Source organism: Lytechinus pictus, unplaced genomic scaffold (genome assembly GCF_037042905.1).
Source record: "Lytechinus pictus isolate F3 Inbred unplaced genomic scaffold, Lp3.0 scaffold_19, whole genome shotgun sequence".
In the NCBI taxonomy this organism is placed as follows: Eukaryota; Metazoa; Echinodermata; class Echinoidea; order Temnopleuroida; family Toxopneustidae; genus Lytechinus; species Lytechinus pictus.
This window is the reverse complement of record NW_026974140.1, coordinates 11,990,260-12,008,916: the sequence shown is the minus strand read 5'-3', so window position 1 is coordinate 12,008,916 and position 18,657 is coordinate 11,990,260. Positions and strand designations below refer to the sequence as shown.

Sequence of the window (18,657 nt, the reverse complement as noted above, 5' to 3'; positions counted from 1 at the left end):
CAGGTTGCCATTTACCTTTAATACATGTCCCCAAGGTTTGCAGCTCTAGACTACATATAGCCTCATTATAAACACTATATTAATTCATGCGTCTTTATTGCTAATAGTAATTTTATGGTTCATTTCCACCTGGTGTCAAAATATTAGCTGCCAGAATGAATAGTCAAATCTATCAATGCCACAATTTCTCTTCATTAGAGTATAAAACCCTGGATTAGAATAGGGAAATTTTGTCTAGGTGTATGCAGTGCATATTAGTACTTATGATGGTCAATTGCATTTTAGCTGGGGAGAAGAATTCAATTATCCAGTGAGCAATGCTGAATTAAAATACGCTGATGGAGTGCTCTTGTGGAGATGTACACATTTTAGAACGTAGAATGGTAACAAAACATTTACACTTCTCTGAGTATGAATAATTTGGGTTTACTATCCTGTTTTAATTACTTCAAAATTCAATTGATGATTAAATTTCTTTAATATTTGGATTGTAATTAATATCCTTTGTTTGATTGTATAGAATTACTATCAGCAGTAGATATGAATTCCTTGTGGAAACCAACATAAAATCTGTAGTTTTTATATACATGTACATGTATACTGTCCACAAATATTTTGTTTTATTATGTTCATAATATTTCCCTGTGAAAGATTTTAATAAGGTATATGCAAGGTTTGGAAGAAGTTAGCATAAAGTCATATTATTTGTGAGATAAAGCATTACATTACAGTATCTTGTATAAGTTGAAAAAAAATCAGTTGTTTTATAATGACATTGTGTTAATCCATTTACCCATCCTGTCTATTCCTTGCATACTTTATCCAGAATTTATTTAACTGAAAATTACTTCAGCTCACATTTACTTGAATTCATGCTATGCAAATAGGAAGAAAGAAAAAATGAATGACTTGCTTTTACTATCTGTCTTGTGTTGTTTCTGTAGTGATTTCATGAAAATGACTTCAAGACAAGTTCAAGTTTAAGGTTAAAAATAGAGAATAAACCGTTTGTATTTTCAAAGTACTATTGGTAAAGCAAAATTCCTCCACAGTGTTTCATTTTCATCTTCTGTTTGAGGAAAATGAAGTCTGATCCAGGCTTCAATATAAACACTCCCATCAGAGAAACCCCTAGATGAGTGTGTATTAGTATGTGCAACGGCTACACGTAGAAAGCTGTTTAAATTGACATTATGGAAAGTGTTGAGTAGTATATCAAGATGGTATTGAGAGAGCGACTGTTGACTCACTCTTGTTCTATCCATTCCATCTTTTCTTCCCCTCTTTTTTTCCTGTCTTGCCTCCTCTTTATCTCTCTTCCTTCACTTTCATCCTTGTTTACCAATTTCTCTTTTAAGTCTCTCTGTCCCCTCTGTATTATTATAGAACCTCTTTTTATCCATCTTCTTCCTCCTTTCATGCCCCTTTCTGTATATGTCTTTACTTTCTATTGCTCATCTCTCTCATGCTACCTCCCCATTTCCTCTTTGTATCCGCTTCTCTCTATTGTCCCCTCTCCATTTTTCTCTATCCCTTCTCTCTCTTCTCTCTTTACTCTCTCCACCCTCTCTGTCACCTTTCTTACACTGACTCCCCCTCTTGCTCTCTCTCCCCATCTGTAAATTTGGGTCATATTGATATTCCAGCAATGATTGAAGCATTACCCATAGAGAAATGCAGCAAAAGGTGTCGATAGGAAGGAAACTGGGCACCAGGGGGAAGGACAAAGAAGTGCGGATGCTAAATTCATGGTAATGCGCACTTGACACCTGCGGATCGTATGATGGCTGTCCAGCGCTTAAACCTGTAACCAAATCTTACTCTCGTAGAAAACTCTTGCAGTCCTCCTGATGCATTGAATGTCTTCCTTTATCTCCAGGAGGCCCGGAGCGCTATTTGCTTCTAATGTACATTACATGTGTTGCCGTGACGATTTTATTACATTTGGGTGCCTAACTCGGATTGTCCCTTCCTGCAATTTACATATCATTTGCATTTTTTCTCAGATCTGTGGCATCAGGATGTTGGTATGGCTGACTTACAATACCCCTCTGAATAGTAATGCAATGTAGGAATGGAGAGCGTTGTCTCGACATGCATCTTCTATTCTCATTTGTGCTTCACTGTGTACTTAAAAATGTTGTCATTGGTCATGTGTTGCATTAACCCCTCGTGTACATCTTCCATGCCATTCAAATGCCAATTTGCATAATACAAGTTTTCATACATATTTGCTTGACACATGAATATTGTGATGGTCAGTGAGGGGTCATATTTACATATTTTTGTTTTCACAACTTCACATCATGCTTCTCTCGATATTAATTTTGTTTTAATCTTCTCCGAGATTTTAAATGTTGGTTTCTATTCTAAAATCTTTATAGTTAAAAGGAAGATCATCAAAAAGGTATTTCTTATTAGGTTTAGTATCTATCTTTATTAAACAGTGTCTTCAGCTGCTTTAGAAGCATCCAGTATCACTACTTTCCTCCCCATAAAGACTCTTGATTTTTATCCCAACAGACTATTGACTTTGTCTCGCATGTTATCATTGCTAAGCATCTTTTACTCTCACATCTGTTTACTTTGAGGTCCCTATACTTTCCCCCTATTTTCTGTGCGACTCATCCGTCGTTTCACTAAACACACACACGTGATGTGCACACTTATCTATTTAGCATTCTCCCAGATTCTCTACCTGCGTAGCTGCCTGTTTTGAAAAAAACATTCTGCTGCATTAGGCAGAATATGCCCTGGGGTGCCTTTTACTGTAAACATTATTCCTCTTCTTCATCCGACTCAATATCGATGAAATTTGATGGTTTATTTTCAAATTTGCAGGTTGCACCTGTACGAAGCCCTTCCAGGCCTGTTCTTCCTGAGTAGCATCTCCGTTATAGATCGTGGATCGAGACGCAAGCCTGACTCGTTTTACGCCTCGGCTGACAAGATAGTCGATTTCTTGTCTCCTTTGGAGAGAGCTGTTTCTTTCATTGGGATTGATGTGGAGAGCTGAGTGAGAGTATCCTGAGTCATCAAGCCAAGTAGTAAGTATTACTTCTGCCTTTATAGAAGAGCTCTTTGAATGCAACTGTACAGCAAGTACACTCCTACAGTACTGATGATTGTTTTCTTTTTCATATTCAACTTGATTGAAACTGTATCTCATTGGAGCTCAGTTATGTTTTGCAGAATGCCCTTTCTATTGTACAGGTGAGTTTGCGTATCGACCACAGAAACCTTTGCAAATTAGACAAAATTTTACTTATAAATAGCACATGCTGTACATAATCTGGACCAAAAAAAATTGACTTAATTATTTGACTTAAATAGAAGGTAATTTTCTACAGAACTATATTTAAAAATGACATGCATGTAAATGCTATGTTTCCAGGGGAAGGGCAAGGAGGAATAGGGTGGCAGGGTAGTTGTAGGGTCACCAAAATAATATTTCTACCAAGCTTGGTGCATGTTAAAGTACAATTTTTGATTAGATTTTTTTTTCCATAATTGCATAATATGCATTGAGTCCAGTTAAATGCCAAAGTCTACCAGTACTTTTACAAAATAATATAGCTTTAATTGAATCAATGCTAATATCATTAATTGTATATCATGAAGATATTGTATGAAAGGAATATTGTGAAACAGATCAGAATTTATAGTCAAAGACAAATTATACCCCATAAATTCATGCCTCCATGTATATCATTTTCTATGAACCCATTTGAATACAAATCGAGGACATATGAACACCCACATTATGTGACAAATGATATCAGGGACATACCGTACATGTACATATGTTTATAGTTGGTACATAACTAAGAAATAGCCCTAGGTGACATATGGTACATGTATATAGCCACCTACACAAATACATGTACATACACATCCATTCGGGTATAAACTCAATCTATTTTAAGAAGTTTTGATAACAACAGACAAATTTGAACACAGGAAGTGTATGTTTTCCCCTTGGCATGTTATTGTCTGTTCAAATATGAATAGAAATTCATTTTACTCTAGATTGTGTCTGATAACATATTAAGGGCTGATGGTTGTAGTATTTAGAGAAACAAGAAATATAATTTTTTCAGACTGATTTTGGTTCTTATGATAAACACTTGTACTTGTAATGATCTTTTCAAGCTGTCTACTTCTAGACAAAATCTGTGAATTTTATATAAAATACAGAAATTATTTTTTTGTTGGTATTTGAGATGGAAAAATTATTTTTCTTTCTGTCTGATCTTGTTTTCTAAGTTCTTGTTATGTACACAGAATTACAAATTTTTCATAAGGGCATCTTGCATTTTTTATTGCATTTCCTTAAGATATAAAACTGATCTACATTTTGTGCAAGTACATGTAGATGAAGTTAAGAATCGATGTTTTATTATAAACTGCTCTTAGACAAGCTCTATTGCATTTCCACCATAGGTTTTATCTAGCATTCTTTGTTTTCATTGCGTGAGGCAAATCGTGTCTTGTTGGATTTGTTGGCCTAGATGTTTTGGCATCATCAGCATATTAGGTGATGATGCATGTTAGATGTTTAAACAAACCTCTCTCAAAAAGTGTTATGTGGTTGTTTGGTTGACTTTAAAGGACATCCATCCAAGATTTTAGTCTGCTATGTTAATACTGCCAAACTGTCAACTTTTATTTTTATACTTGATTCTTGTGCATGATTTTTTAGGGAAAGAACTTTACCAACATACTTTAATTTTTTTCAGAAAAGAACATTGCCATATGTCATTTCAATACGTGGCATTACCAATATAGATCTAGTTTTTGTAGAATTCAGGTGATATCTATTTCTTCGAATGAGATAAACATCAAATTTACTAGGGACATATAAGATCAGGGAATGAATGAAAAGATACATGTATTAAAGGGAATTATGTACATGTAAATGCGTATTAGTAAAAAGGTATTAAAGTTGTAAGTCATTCAGTGAAGCATTACTTTTGGAAATACATGAAAAGTGTAACAAGTAAATAACATAAAGCCAAAAAGTTATGAATATAAATATCTAAACTTTGATGTATACATGTAATTCTTTAAAATAAATTAAATTACATTATGATTCTTGATAAATGAAGTAAAGACCTTGATTTTCATCGGTGGTATGTTCACATCTTGAGTAGATACATGTATGAGGTAACTGTTCATGGTAGATCCTGGGGACCCTCTTTACAGACGGGTGTCTGGAAAGTTCAATTTATTTGTCTGTTTGGGTGATTTGATGGTTTATAGAGCCGGATGATGGCTTAAAATAGCAAATTGTATTGCGCTTGGAAGTCAAGCTCTATTGACATTTCTCACTCCATTCGTTGCCTCATTGGATTTCCTTTATGAAGAGATGCTAAGAAATTAGATTACATGTGTTTGCTATCCAGGATAGGATTTGTATGGCTGGTAAGAAAGGGAAAAGGAAAGAAAGAGAGAGATCATAGACAGAAGAGTAGAGGGGGAGGGTGGTGTAGAGGGGAGATGTATATCATTATATTGAAATAAAGAATTTATGAATTCCAACAAAAGCATCTTCTACCTTTATTTTATAATTGAATTTTGCATGTCCTTGTGACCAAGCTTTGTCCAAAGTGGCCCATGTTGACACATGTCACTTTCCCCACCTCGATCCTCGACATATACAAAATGTAGAATTCAAAACTGCAATGATGTTTTCATCGCTTTCATATCACAGTTCCTATGACAGTACTTTGGTCAGTTTCTCCACCAAAAAAAAGGCAAAAACCAAAGTATTTCCCTAAAAAAAGCAAATTGAAGGTGAAATTTGATTATCTTTTTGTATTGAATGAAATATCTGCAAAATGTTTGCAGAAGAAAACGGATTATGAATTCTTTTGTGTTTTGTTTTAAAATGGCAAAGGACAAACATGAAGCCTTTTAATAAAGAAAATTGTGAATAAAAGGATATTTGTAGACACAGACAGATCAAGAATAGATGAAGCTTTTCAAGCCGCAAGTCCAAGACAAGATACAGCAGAGAATGATGGGAGAGGGGGAGTTGTACAGATTTGATTATTGTAATGGGTCTGGTGTGATAATGGTGGAATTCAATTTATATGGCATTTGAATGTGATTTGGAAGGGCATGGCCTGCCCAGTGTCTGAATCAAAATGATGTAGCCAGTGTTACATGAAAACAGGTGCATCTAGAACAGATTCAATGTACTTACATGTTGGTCACAAGATGTTTATTTCAGCATTTTTTATTTTAATAGAGAAATGTTTTAACAACATAGATTGCAACAATTTAATTTTGGAATATCTGTTTCTAATATACATGACTATTAAAATAAACATATATTTTGTTAATGAAAAAAAAATTGTGCTTTTTTATGACTTTCAGAAAAATTGTACATGTATACAGTATGATGTTTTATTGGATTGAATTAAATAAGAAATGTAAATGAATGAGCTCAATATGAGGAATTTTCCCATTCCTGCTCGAGATGCAGCTCAAATATATTAATTTTTTATTCCTTTGTTACCAATGAATGTACATGTAGGCCTACATGTAGTCTATATCAATATGTACAGTGTACATGTACATCTCAGTATTGTCAGGTTGTTCTCTCATTCAACCCATTTGGATCATCATCAAACAACACAATCTCAATATTTAATCTTACATGTACATTAGACATATTGCTTATTGTCTTTTAGTTGCTGTGTAAAGTCTTACCCTCAGATAAATATATTATTCTTTGAACAGGTACACATTACAGGCATGATCTTGTACATGTGTGTGTGTATGTATATATATATACACACATATTGCCTTTGAAATCCTTGTTTTATGTTTAAAAAATCTATATCATCATGAATTTCATAAGAATTGATCTACAATTAGCACAATGAACATATCAAAACCTTTGGTCAATGATTTAGGAATTCATCAAGCGACAGATTTTATAAACAGCACAATAATCTTCTGTGATCCCTGCATATTGTTTGAAATCCTACGTGCAGATGTACGTGTTAATGTGTCGTCATGAAGTTTAACATGAGTTCATCTACATGTACTCCAAACAGTATCTGAATATTTTCTTCCTAATGTCTGAGTTGCGGCAAAACCAAGATCTCAGGTTTGTAATTTGACCTCAGATCAATAATCTGTGAATCATCAACGAGCAAAAAGCTATTTGAATTATTGATTGAGAGAGTTTCATGCCCAATGCTTTATAGCTTATAAATATAAATGACTTGATCTGATCATGGCTTCTGCTGTTTATAACAGGGAAATCTGTCTAAACTACCGTAAGTAACGGTGTATTAACCGCACCCCCCATTTTCGGATGGAAAAAAAAAAAAAAAAAAAAATCATTAAAAAAAAAAAAAAAATCATTAAAAAAAAAAATTAATCAAACTTACTTTCTATCTCTAATATGCGTATTTAAGAAAGAGTCAAGAACCAAAAAATATCGAAGAATTACTGGTAAAAAATGATGGGAAATCAGCGCTTCGTCACTTATCTGCAAGTTGCCGATATTATTGGCCACTTCCACACTCCGAGTCACCTCACACACACACATATGGTACCGGTGTTCATTGCAAGTACCGATACCAGCATCAACATGGGGGCTCACCCATACGAGAAGATCGTTCATATCATATTTCCTGCATCACAGCCCCACTTTTGCTTTCAGAATTCTGTCTAGCATTCAATGTCTTGACATGAATTTTAGACAAGGGAATACGGGAAGGTTCAAGATACGAGAAATTTGCGATTTTGTTCAGGTGTTTTTCTTGTCTGCTTTGAACCACTACCGGTAGTTCTCAGTACGTGTGTGGCGGTGTCTTACAGACAGCAAAATAGGAAAAAAAATGCTAGTACCGGTATACCGTATTTTCAATGGGAGCTCTGGGCGGGAATAAAGTGAATAATAATTAAAAATAAAAAGTCGGAAGGAGTGAAGATGGGGATTGAAGATTGATTTTGAGATGATGGATGATAGAGAGAAATGAAGGAAAGGCAAATGAAAGAAATTAATTGTCAAATAATACCAATAATTTGTCAAACAAAATAACTTCCACGGAAAGGTAAAGCGCCAGCTTACGTTGACGTTGCGATAAACATTACACATGCATGTCTTATTCGGCTAGCTGCACCGCGCTGTGCGATCGATTGGCATCTGAACTTTGCCGCGATGACTAAAAAATGACAACAAAGACAGAGTCACACCATTAAAAAAAGTCAGTTTCATGAAGGTAGGTGCGTTTGTTACCGTGATATAACTTTGAGGGACATTTACGGCAGATACCGGGAGTCATAGTTGCTTCCCTTTTATACCCGCGGCTCATACCCCTCTAAACGGGATTGCCCCAAGCGGCTACGCTCGGCCACCCGACGCGAGTTGAAAACTGGTAGTGGTATCGGGCTGAGATTGGCTTGGCTCAGACCTGTCACCGTGTATAAACCGCACCCCCGACTTTTGATTCTGTCCCGCCGAGAAAAAGGTGCGGTTAATACACCGTTACTTACGGTACCCAAGGGAGAAAAAGTAAGACTTTCTATGGTAAATAGGCAAGCTGTACCCATGTTTTGTAACTCCATATTAAAAGGTGTGATTGGTCATGAATTTGACCCATATTTAGGTGTATTTTAAGCTAAGATTTCTACCCAAATTACTTTCTTTATTTTGTACACAAAGAGTACAAATTTACATTGAAAGAATACCCATGTTTTTCACATTTTTATGGTAGAATAAACCCTTTCTAACTTTTTCTGGATAATTTTTACCATACATAACTGAAAATTGCAAACAAAGACCAGAAACAAAAACCAGTAGACCCCTCTTTTTGTCTCGCCTGCATGGCAGAGTGAGACTATAAGTGTCGCTTTTCCGAAGGCGGTGGCAACATTGCAATCTTAACCAAGGTTTCAGGTCACATGACTAAGGTCATAGGCCATTTAGGGTCAATGAACTAGTTCAGATCATGTTGGGGGAATCAATATCGAAATCTTAACCAAGGTTAAGGTTTTTAAATGTCTTCATAACTTGGAAAGTTTATGGACCTAGTTCATGAAATTTAGACATAATGGTAATAGTGTATCACTGAAGATCCCGCTTGAGTTTCAGGTCACATGGCCAAGGTCAAAGGTCTCTAAGGGTCAACAAACTTTGATGTTTGGGGTATTTGTGGAATTCTCATCGTAACTTTAAAGGTTTATGGATCTAGTTCATGAAACTTGGACATAAGAGTAACCATGTATCCCTGAACATCCTTTGTACGTTTCAGGTCACATGACCGAGATCAATAGTCATTCAAGGTCAATGAACTTTGGCCTTGTTCGGGGCAGGGCACGACAAATCTGTTGCCCAGGGCAAGTGAAAATGACGTGCGGGCAAGCATTTCTCAAAGTCAATTGTCCGATCGAGCAAGTGGTTGTTTTGGAAATGAAATAATAAAATATCAGTAAACCCTCTAAATTTTCAACTATCACAACTATCTCATATCATGTCAAACTAGTAAAAAAAAAAAAAAAAACAGTGAAAACTGATGTAAACTCAGCGCCAATTACCAATAATTTATTGCCAGGTACCTGGTTCGAAAAACCGTGCCATCGCATCTTACGTTCTATGTGTGCAATGACTGCGCATGCGCTACTATCTTGCACAATTTGCCGATGCAAAAAACAAACACCAAAAGTGGCTAAAATTTCATTTTGCAAATTTCATGAAATGGCCATCAATTTTCCATATTACCTTGAAATTGTTTTGATATAGTTGGAAACTACCGAAAAACTGAAGAATATTCAGCTTTTTCTTGACTATGATTTTTTTTTATTGTGGTCCCACATGTAGACTTTCATGGTGTTGACCAAAAAAAACATGAAAGTCTACATGTAGGACTACAAATTGTAGTCCCACATGTAGATTAAAAAAATATTGACCAAGTGCAACATCATAAAATGATGAAGAAAAGACAAGAGAGAGGTGAATATTCTCAATTTTCTTGATGGTTTCCAACTAATTAAAAATTCAAAGAAATATGGAAAATAAAAAATATGAAATTTTTGCCACTCCACTTTTGATGATTTTTTTTTTACATTATAAAACCATTTTTTTCTGAGTCAATAAAGAGCTGAATATTTTTCACTGGCTTTCTTTATAGTAGTTTCCAATTAATGAAAATAATTCAAAGGAAATATGGCAAACAGATAACCATTTTAGTAGATTTAAAGATGCAAAATATGAAATTTTAGCAACTTTTGGTGAAGGTTTTTTGTTTAAACCTTAAATGCCCATGAAATAGCAATTTTTTTTCTTCAAAATAAACGTAATGACTCGGGCCTACGTTGTTGAAAATATCCTTTTAAATATGTGTTCTTTTATACTGTACACGATTCTCAATTGTTGTTATTTTGTATGACCTTTAAAAATAAGAGTAGTGCCGTCATGAAAAAAATTAAAAAACAAAACAGGCAAACCGTTTTTTCTATCGGGCAAGCAAATTTTTTTGTCACTTGCCCTGTTGGGCAAGCGACAATTTTTTTTTTGTAGAGGGCTGAGGGGGTATTTGTTGATTTGGCATCGTAACTTATAAAGTTTATGGATCTACACATGTAGTTTGTGAAACATAAAGGGTAATCAAGTATGAATGATTGTTTTGCACACATCTTCGGTCACATGATTATGGTCAAAGATCATTTTGGGTCAATGGAAATAGTATTTTATTATCATATGAATCATGAGTGTTTTCTTTTGTGAATAATTATTCAATAGCTGTTTTCAAAGTCAGCACTGCTGCTATATCGAATCAAGTAATGCAGGCGAGACTGCCAGAGGCATTCTGCTTGTTTCTATTTTGATTACAGGTTCAAAAACACCAGGTGATTTTGAGAAATTTAAATGATCAAGGTCACACGGCTTATTGACTGTTTCTAATTTTGATATGCTCGTATTAGAACCTATATTAATTCAGTTATAAATATTCTTAATAGACAAGTGACTTTAAAAAACAGAAACAGAAAATACAGGGGTGGCTGTAGAAGACTTGACTGGAGTTGAATTTAGTACAAGTTGGTTACTTGGTCTTACAGGTTTACAACCATAATAAAATGGCTTTAGTTAGAGAAAGAAGAATTGAGAAGAGAGGAGAGTTTCACCATGGAACAATGCACATCTTACCTCGGAACAGATATGAGATACATGTAAATTTACAGCCCCTGCTGTGAAAGTGTCAAGTTCAATTTCACTAACAATAATCAAATGTTCTCTCATTGTGGCATGTGACTTTCAATGTCTGTCAATAAATCCATCTCGTGTTCACACCATCAGTTATCTATTTTATTACATGCAGTTGAAGCATGGATCCATGGTTGAAGGAACCTTCCTGTAGATATTCCATGGAGGTAAAATAGAGACATCCGTGGTCGTTCACTTTAAGATTTAGCTAAACAATGATGACAGAATGAATGTAATCTAATTTTACATTATTGATTTTATGGATTATGACATGTGTACACCAATCATTTATCAGCCATATTTGTGCATAATTTAGAGCTACTTCTAATGTTTTTTTCATGGGATACAATAATTCTACCTACATGTTGCCTTTGTTAAAACAGTGGAATGTTTTAATAAAGTTAAGTATTACACATTTGTTATGTTACATGTGTGAACGAGACTTCACTGGTAATATGTTAAGTACCTATTTATAAATACTTCCATGAATTTTATGCAGCATCAGACCTCTTGCTGTTTTCATTCATATTCGCTCACCACAAAAGAATGCACAGTTCCTTGTAGATGTACCAAGTGAAGTGTTTAGACGAAGCAAAGACGTGGCACTTGACAGAAAGTCGTTTCAAGATGATGGCTATGGTCGATGGAACGCACCCTTCTTGCTCGCGCCAGTACTGCAATCCAATTTATGAGTTGTTGAACTTTAGCCGACTCGGTTTCTTATTTTGATGTGAGGATCCTATTGAGTTATGAACATGCCCCCTGAGGCTGTGTCAGCTACACACATTAAATGAGAAGTTATGTTAAGATGATTGCAAGTCTGTGGGGGTGAAGTGATAGATAAATAAACTATCATATTCCAAATGTATTACAAATGCAGCTTCTAGAATATGCTTTATAGATCTGACTTTGTAGGTAGTACATGTACGTGTCCATGTTTATTAGGCCCGAGTCAGCCATGCTAGAGAATATGTCCAGTGCGATCGGATTCTGGTATTAAACATATTTCCAATTCAGGTGTTCTGATGTAGCAAAATTAATGCTAATGATAATTTGAGAATAACATGGTCAGTAATGTTTTTATTAGTTTAGCTTCTCACACCATATTGACATCCAAATTCTACCATATATTTCATTGACATGTATTTTTTTTTTCTTATCTAGTTTTTGTCAATGGAGATGAGCTATTTTATTAATTACCAGATTTATCATAGTAGCACTATTATTTCTAAATAGATTAGAATTTTTGCAAGTGAGCAATTTGTGCAGATGTGTAAACTTGCAAAACCAAGGTCTTATTGTCAACAATCATACATACAATGTACCCGTATATAGAATTTGTTGGAATATTAACACATTAGATCTAAATGTTAAAGGTGCATTTTACGTGTAGTTCAATTTTTTTATCAAAATAATAGACATATCGTGTTATTCTTTTTATCAAAATACCTACATGGACATAACATTTCTAAGGAATTTAAGTTCTAGTATAAAACATATCCTGTCTTGTCAAAATACATCAGCCATGTATTTCCACAGTGCACCTTTTTGAGATCACATTCCTGTATAAAATAAAGGATTTACAGAAATAAACTTGAGTTCTAATTTAAAAATTATCTTGTATGGTTTTAAAAAACATCCTGCAATCTTAAGTAGATATGAATATTTCTCATTTCTGAACTATTTTTAGAATTAGATTAAAACATCAACTTCAAATATAAATTTCATAAAATCTGATCTTTGAAAGCAACTTTCAGCCCTTGATAAAATGCACATGTACATGTTTAAGCAATTGTAAAACCAGTGTAAATCAATTCAGAAACAATTTTAAATAATGCATGGAAGCAAAGTGAAAACCTTAAATTCCAGGGTACTTGCCATTATTCATGCCACAGAAATTTCCTTCATATTTATCAAGGATTTCTGGAAAATTAATGTGCCTCGTTTTTCCTTCTAAGCAAGTCGATTGGTACTGGCATCAGCCATTTTCTTGATCCTTTCCCGCTTGGGATGGCCATTGCCCTGCGGCTGGGATGTGAGGCTCACAGAGCACCCTACGCTAAGGGGATTACGGAGAGGGTGATATGGAAATAATATGTCAAAATGGCTTAATGTCTGTCAGCTGTTTGATTCATGTGGTGTATGTAAACATCAGTTATGGTATTTTAATTAGTATATAACGATGTGTTCTATCTTACTCTACAATCAACCTCTGTTGCAGCTGTACATGTTGCGTGTTGCCATGCTATAGAGGAGAAAATCACCCTGATGAAAAGTTGGTTTTCATTAAAGCAGACAAATAAGAGAAAAACATTGGTGAAGGTTTCATAAAATTTCATCAAAGAATAGAGTTATGAATATTAAAGTTTTAAATTTGTGACATTGTGTACATGTATATGCGAGCAGCTCCCCATATACATCATACATGTATGTATTTCATGCAGTATCAATCCATGTATTTAAATTATTTGATGGAAAATTATGAATATAAATATTTTTCATACATGTATATCGTAGAAGGGGGTTATGAAATGATGTGTCTCATGATATCACAGCACAAATAAATCACTGAGTTTTTATGTATCGCCATATGGACAAATTGCCTGGTGTGATGTACTGATGTCACAAAAATTAAAAATAATACAATTCATAACCCTGTTATTCTTTGGCAGATTTTCATCAAACTTTTGCAAATATTTTTCTTCTAATTTTTCTGCTTTTCTCAAAATAATATTTCATTCAGGGTCTATTAATTCTGAGTTCAGACAGCATCAAATAGGTCTGCTGAGAAAGGGGCTTTAAGATTTGTCAGAAATGCAACTTTTCTCTTCCAAGTTTAAGATTAGTGATCTCTCTTCCATACTCTACTTTTCTTTGAGACAATCTCCTCTCTCTCTCTCTTTCATACATGTACCTGTATGTATCTTCATATGGTCCCCTCTCTCATTCTCTCTCTTGCCCTCGCCATTCATTCATTAATCATTGAAATAGCAGTGTATATTGATCTGCGACAACTTATTCACAGCAGCCATATCCATGAAATTGTAATTCCTCATTTGACAGCTGTGTTTTCTACAATTGCTTGCTCATGCTTTATTTTCCCACCTATTCATAGTTTGTGCTGCTCTTTTGTACAATTCATTGTACTGCAGTTGTACTGCAGTTGTACTGATCAATCAAGAGTAGTACATTGCTTGAATGTAATGTACATGTAGTATTCACATCACTTTAAAAGTACAGGAGTACAAGTATATGGAGAAGAATTTATCAAAGTGAAACCCATTATAGGTTTTATTTGGACATAAAAAAGGCAAACTGACAAGGAGATTCTACTAAAAAAAACCCACTATACATGTGTATTTGTTTTTTATCTACATTAGATATAAGATTTTTCTTCTTTATATATTTAATTTGTTTGCAATTATCTCTCACAATATTTTAATTTTAAATCGGTGTTGCATGCAGTAGGTTATTAAGTTTACATTGTAGATTATATTTAGGTTTAATAGTTCTATTATAATTCACAAAAAGTATAATTACATGTAGTATGCAATGTATTGCCTCTCATATGAAGGCATGTACATGTATGCAATCTTGTGTGTCATAACAATGTATGCTGCAATTGCTGCATTAGAGTTAAAAAGATATGAATCTATAATACCTGTTATAATACTTGCTAAATACAATCTTTGTCACATTGTCATACATGAACTGAAAGAGAGTAGTACCTTGTAAAAACTCGCAGACATGTACATGTACTATGCGAGAAGCCTCCCTTATTTTCTTACCCCACTTTATCACTCAAAAGTTGAAATATGACCATTGGCTGATGTAAACAAGTGATGGCTTCTGCTCCATTTAGATTGCTTTTAAAATGGAAGATGAGTGCTCGCACTAGAGATTGAAAGTGTAATATTTATATTGGACTGCTATATTGAGTGCGTCATCATACAGTATGGTATGTGTATGTTTATGTTCATCTGTCTGTTGTGTGAAAATATGCTAACAGCTTGGAATTATTATTAGTCATGATTTATTAGTGTTTAATATACATCTGAAATGTTTATGATTAAGATCCATTTCATGAAATATAATTTGCTCTGTGTAATAAACCAAGCAATCATACAGTACATGTTTGTAGGGAAATTGCAAAATTCAAAACAATTTGCTGGTCTATTTAAAAGTGGGCACTTGTGTTATGTACATGAATGTATTTCAAATTTGTAATGCTGAAAACTTCAGCAATTATTGGACATATGAGAGGTTGACACTTATGGTATATATTTTTTTAAATAAAACTCTTCTTTTGAATTCTTACTGCAGTTCATGCATGTTCAGTAGTCAACATTAATATTAGTAGTAGTACTCATTGTTTATTATGCATTCATGCGAAAGAGAGTTGTAAGAGGTGAAAATACTTTGGTAATGAAGTCTCTGATCTGTGTTGACTCTGAGTGAACTGTTGCATGAAAGGTATACCACACAATCCCGGGATATATTCTTATCCAATCTATCCATTGACCCAACGGACCTTACGACAAACAGACCACATTGAACGTTTCTACGTAAACATTCATTGAGCTCTTTGTGTACATCCATCCATCTGCACGACGTCATCAGGCTTGATGCAGGCATGTATCATCTTCTTCACGTCGTCCAAGTATCATCAGCCTAGCATCATTGAGGTACATGTAACTAGGGTCTTCTTTATGTTTTCCCAGCATCAGATGGGTTTTCTTCTCCTCTTCCCCCACCATACTGATTACGGCTCAGGTTTAATTGTGCTTTCAATTTCATGGTCAAACTGTAGAGATATTGGGGTGTGAAAGGAAAGTTTGGTATGAACTCAGTCCGGAGGGATCCTGGTGATCGTCAAAATTTGTTTCTGAGTCCTCGCTCGGCTCAAAGATTGGTGGGAAATCAGGGGTTATTTGTGTCATTCATCATGAGTTCTAAAAAAAAGAAATGAAACAGAAAATCATTTGTTTTTTATTCTTAGGTTATTAGTGTATAGATATTGGACATAAGAATATTTGAGTTACAATGGTTTATTTTCTTGCCTGCATAGTAGAGCGAGACTATAGGCGTCGCATTTCTGACGGCGGCGGCAGCGTCAACATCAAATCTTATTATTACTGAAGGTTAAGTTTTTGAAATGACATCATAACTTAGAAAGTGTAAACTTGGACATGAGGGTAATGAAGTATTACTGAATATCCTGAGTTCCAGGTCACATGACAAAGGTCATTTAGGGTCAATGAACTTAGATCATGTTTGGGGAATCAACATCAAAATCTTAACATAAGGTTAAGTTTTTGAAAATGTCATCATAACTTAGAAAGTATATGAACTTAGATCATGAAACTTGAACATAAGTGTAATGAAGTATTACTGAATATTCTGCCTGAGTTTCAGGTTACATGACCAAGGACAAAAGGTCATTTAGGGTCAATTAACTTTGGCTAAGTTGGGGGTATTTGTTGAATTACCCTCATAACTTTTAAAGTTTATTGATCTAGTTCATAAAACGTGGTCATAAGAGTAATCAAGTATAACTGAACATCCCATGCAAGTTTCAGGTCACATGACCAAGGTCAAAGGTTATTTAAGGTCAATGAACTTTGGCCATGTTGGGGGTATGTGTTGAATTACCATCATAACTCTGAAAGTTTATGGATCTAGTTCATAAAACTTGGACATACATGTAAGAGTAATCAATTATCAGTGAACATCCTGTGCAAGTTTCAGGTCACATGACCAAAGTCAAAGGTCATTTAAGGTCAATAAACTTTGGCCATGTTAGGGGTAATTGTTGAATTGCCATCATAACTTTGAAAGTTTATGGATATTGTTTATGAAATGTGGTCAAGGGTAATCAAATATCAAGACAAGTCTTAGGTCACATGATCAAGGTCAATCGTCATTTTGGGTCAATGAACGTAGTATTATATCATTATTATGAATGATGTGATTTGTGAATAATTATCTCATCGTAGTTTTCAAAGTACTGCTGCTATATTGAATCGCGTAATGCAGGCGAGACTGCCAGACGCGCTCCACATATTGAACATGATACCAGAAGTCCAGGGGGTATCTTTAACAAAGATTTAAGTATGACTTTGAGTCGCACTTACCGGTAAATGCCTAGTTGCGTGCGTTATAAAAGGCATGACGCATTGGTCAGAGGACGTGGTACACTACTGCGTATTGATAAGAATTCGCATTACATATCACATACGTGTCAGCATTCAAGTGCGACTCTAAGTCATACTTGATTCTTTGTGAAACACCCCCAGTAAACAAAACAAATGTCAAAACATAAAGATTAGAAAAGCACTTGGAGTTCAAAATATCAGGACAATTTCTCATTTTGCCATTCTATCATTCATGCCCACCTATCCCATACATGATCAGTATATATTGAAATTTCAGAAAGGGTATATCCTTCCCTATTCCCTCATTTTCCGCCTGTCTCTTACAAATTGAACACCTGGTTATCAATTTAACAATTATGAGTGGATTTTCTGAAGGTCATGTTCCATGCCGACGTCCATTGAAGATTTGCCGCAGCTGCATAAGAGTAATTAACAGACTAATTTTAATCTCAATTTGTCTGACTCATGCAGGTTATCAATGCATGAGGTTGGGCATTAATTAAGTGATATGTTACGGCTATGCCTGGTAAGTGTGGGAGATGGCATGAGTATGTTAGGATGTGTTTATAGGCTTTTCATGCACCCAGAGGCGAAGAAGAATGAAGAATTGTTCATTCATGATTAATTGAGTGATTTAAATGTATATTATATTTTTTAAATATAAGAGCATGTTATGAAAGAAAATCATGTCTTGCTTCCTCGATACCATCTACATGTACCTTGAATGAAGGATACAGAATTATCAATTAAAAAAGGAACGCTTGTGATATTGATCAGTCATCATGATGAGCTAAGTTTAAAGAAACAAATGTAGTCAAGAATTACAATAAAAATCTTATTTAAATAAAAGAGAAATTTTAATGATTGAAGGAACTTTTGGTAATACGATGAAAGCTTTGATGACTAAAACAATAACAGTATTGTACACTGTATACATACATGTACATTCCTTTATTTACTTGCCCATCCCCCCCCCCCCCCCCCCCGACGGCCTTCTGAGGTAACCAACCAACAAACGTTACACTCCATTGTAACTCTCCATACATTATCTATATCAGACAGCTCTCCATTTACCTACGTGTATTCCGAGGTGTTGATGGTATTACAAAGAGAGCCCTGATGATGTAGCTGTCTGTTGCTGCAGGATATGCATGTGCATCATATTCATTGCAGCTCCTTTGAGTGGATCTCTACATGCATGATCGAACTTATTATGTACCTAATGATTTCTGATGACTAAATTTCCTATTGATTGAAACATTTTGGTTAATTGTGAAT

General features: G+C 34.7%; 1 protein-coding gene across 1 annotated transcript in view; it reads left to right on the top strand.

The window, feature by feature from the left end:
* Window positions 1-2,831: 2,831 nt before the first annotated feature.
* LOC129260893 (zeta-sarcoglycan-like) overlaps window positions 2,832-18,657 on the top strand; it is a 31,451-nt gene continuing 15,625 nt past the window's right edge. The window contains exon 1 of the mRNA XM_054898892.2: window positions 2,832-3,047. The gene's annotated coding sequence lies outside the window, so the exon portion shown is untranslated. The remainder of the gene's footprint in view (window positions 3,048-18,657) is intronic.